At 39.6% G+C, this 3,470-nt stretch overlaps 1 pseudogene; it reads left to right on the forward strand.

Moving 5' to 3' along the window:
- The first annotated feature begins 703 nt into the window (after positions 1–703).
- Rps24-ps19 (ribosomal protein S24, pseudogene 19) lies at positions 704–1,184 on the forward strand (annotated as a pseudogene).
- The last annotated feature ends 2,286 nt before the right edge of the window (positions 1,185–3,470 follow it).

The following is a 3,470-nucleotide window of genomic DNA, read 5'->3' on the forward strand; positions in this document are numbered from 1 at the left end:
GTCCACAGCAATTGAAAAGGAGCCTTCCTCACACAGTGTATTTATTGGTTTGGAGAATGCACTTGCATACCTTTAAACTTCCTAAGAGGCTGAGGAAACACAAAATAGAACATGAGCTCTGGAAAGATAGGATAAGGCCAGATACATGGGGATAGAGAGCTCCGGGAAAGGAAGAAGAGAAAGGAAATATTTCCTCTGATGTGGGATCAGTGGGTGGGTTTTGTTTTTGTTGGTTTTTGGAGGCTTTGTCTCATTCAGTAGCCTAGACAAAGGTCCAGCCTACAATAAGGTTAAGGCAAAATGACCATGAGATTCTACCTTACACAAATCAGAATGTCTAAAATTAAAAAAAAAAAACCTCAAGTGACAGCAGATGCTGGCAAGGATGTAGAGAAAGGGAAACATTCCCCATAGCTGGTAGAATTGCAAATTTGTACAACCACTCTGGAAATCAATCTGGCAGTTCCTCAGAATACTGGAAATAGTTCTAACTGAAGACCTAGATATATAGCCCCTGGAAATATACCCAAAAGATACACCACCATATTCCAAGGACACATGCTTCACTATGTCCATAGCAGCCTTAGTTGTAATAGCCAGAAACTGGAAACAACTTAGATGTCCCTCAGCAAAAGAATGGATACAGAAAATGTGGTTCATTTTCACACTGTAATGCTATACAGTAATTGCTCCTCTACAGCTCCGGCACCATAGCCATCATGAATGACACGGTAACCATCCAGACCAGGAAGTTCATGACAAACCGTCTGCTTCAGAGGAAACAGATGGTCATTGATGTCCTTCATCCTGGGAAGGCCACAGTACCAAAGACAGAAATTCTGGAAAAGCTGGCCAAGATGTACAAAAGCACACCAGATGTCATCTTTGTATTTGGATTCAGAACCCACTTTGGTGGTGGCAAGACAACTGGCTTTGGCATGATCTATGATTCTTTAGATTATGCAAAGAAGAATGAGCCTAAACACAGACTTGCAAGACATGGCCTTTATGAGAAGAAAAAGACCTCCCACAAACAGTGAAAGGAACACAAGAACAGAATGAAGAAGGTCAGGGGGACTGCAAAGGCCAATGTTGGTGCTGGCAAAAAGCCAAAGGAGTAGCTCTGCGGTGACTTGATGTTCTGCTGTGATATGCGAATTTCTGAGGGTAAAATAAACTAAAAAGCTTCTGCAAAAAAATACTGTACAGTAATTAAAATCAAGAACATCATTAATTTTGCAAGCAAATGGATGGAACTAAAAAATATCATCCTGAGTAAGATGACCCAGATCCCAAAGGACATGCATAGTATGTATTCACTGATAAGTGGATATTACCCAAAAATTACAGAATGCCCATTATGAACCTCACAGATTCTAAGAGCTTGGTGAGTTTTATGAAACAGTAAGGGGAAGAATTGAGGGTCCTGGAAGGGATAGGAACTCCACATGAAGACCATTAGAATCAAATAACCTGGGCCCTATCAGAGACTGAACCACCAACCAAACAGGACTTAAGCCCCATGCACATTTGTAGCAGATGTGCAGGTAGGTCATCATATGGGTCCTGCAGCAATTGGAGCAGGGGCTGTCCCTCAAGCTGTTGCCTGTCTGGATTCCATTCCCCAATTCGGCTACCTTATATGGTCTCTCTGGGAGAGAATGCACCTAACCCTGCAGGGTCTTGATATGCCAGGGTTGCAGGATACAGAGGGGAGTTCCCACCCTCTCAGAGAGAAAGGAAAAGGGACTCTGTGAGGGGAACCAGAAGGAAAGCAGTAGTCAGGATATAAATGAAGGAATACACACACACACACACATATACTGTTATTTTTATTTTCATTTGTCAAGATGCAAAATTTTACAATATTCAGTCTGCCAATCCAGAAGCATGGGAGATGTCTCTATTGTCTGAGAACTTCTTCAATTTCCCTACAGAGACTTGAAGTTCTTGTCATACAGATCTTTCACTTGCTTGGTATTACTTTCACACCAAGGTATTTTATATTGTTTGGGAATCTTGTGAAGGGTGTCATTTTTCTAATTTCTTTCTCAGCCTGTTTGTCCTTTGAGTAGAGGAAGGACAGTGATTTCTTTGAGTTACTTTTATACCCAGTCATGTTGCTGAAGTTGTTTATCAGGCTTAGTAGTTCTCTGGTGGAACTTTTGGGGTCAATGAAGTATACTTTCATCTGCAAATAGTGATATTTTGACTTCTTCCTTTCCAATTTATAATCCCTTTGACCTCCTTTCATTGTCTGATTATGCTGTGTAGGACTTTGAGTACTATTTTGAATAAGTAGGGAGAGACTGGGCAGCCTTGGCTAGTCCCTCATTTTAGTGGGGTTGCTTCAAGTTTCTGTCCATTTAGTTTAATGTTGGCTACTGGTTTGCTGTATATGGCTTTTACTATGTTTAGGTATGAGCCTTGAATTCCTGATCTTTCCAGGACTTTTATCATGAAGGGGTGTTGGATTCTGTTGAATGCTTTCTCAGCATCTAATGAAATGATCATGTGGTTTTTTTTCTTTGAGTTTATTTATATAGTGAATTACATTGATGGATATTTGTATATTGACCCAACCCTGCATCCCCTGGATGAAGCCTACTTGATTGTAATGGATGATTGTTTCTGATATGTTCTTGGATCCAGTTTGCAAGAATTTTATTGAGTATTTTTGCATCCATATTCATAAGAGAAATTGGTCTGAAGTTCTCTTTCTTTGTTGAAATGTCCTTCCTTATCTTTTTTGGTGACTTTTGGCTGAAAGTTGATTTTATTCAACATTAGAATGGCTACTCCAGCTTACTTGTTCTGACCATTTGATTGCAAAGTGGTTTTCTAACCTTTTACTCTGAGGTAGTGTCTGTCTTTGTCTGTGAGGTGTGTTTCCTGTAGGCAGCAAAATGCTGGGTCTTCTTTACCTATCCAGTCTCTAAATCTTACTCTTTTTATTGGGTAATTAAGTCCATTGATGTTGAGGAATAATAAGGAATGATGATTGTTGCTTTCTGTTATTTTTGTACTTGGAGGTGGGATTATGTTTGTATGCTTCTCTTCCTTTGGTTTTGTTGCAAGGAGATAAAATTCTTGCTTTTTCTAGGGTGTAGTTTACCTCCTTGTGTTGGGCTTTGTCATTTATTATCCTTTGTAGAGCTGGATTTGTAGAAAGATATTGTGTAAATTTGGTTTGGTCATGGAATATCTTGGTTTTTCCCTCAATGGTAATTGATAGTTTTGCTGGATATAATAGCCTGGGCTGGCATTTGTGTTCTCTTAGGGTGTGTATGACATCTGTCCAGGATCTTCTGGCTTTCATAGTCTCTGGTGAGAAGTCTGGTGTAATTTGATAGGTCTGCCTTTATATGTTGTTTGACATTTTCCCTTACTGCTTTTAATATTCTTTCTTTGCTTTGCACATTTGGTGTTTTAACTCTTATGTGACAGGAGGATTTTCTTTTCTTGTCCTA

Source organism: Rattus norvegicus, chromosome 1, assembly GCF_021556685.1.
Source record: "Rattus norvegicus strain SHRSP/BbbUtx chromosome 1, alternate assembly SHRSP_T2T, whole genome shotgun sequence".
Lineage (NCBI taxonomy): Eukaryota > Metazoa > Chordata > Mammalia > Rodentia > Muridae > Rattus > Rattus norvegicus.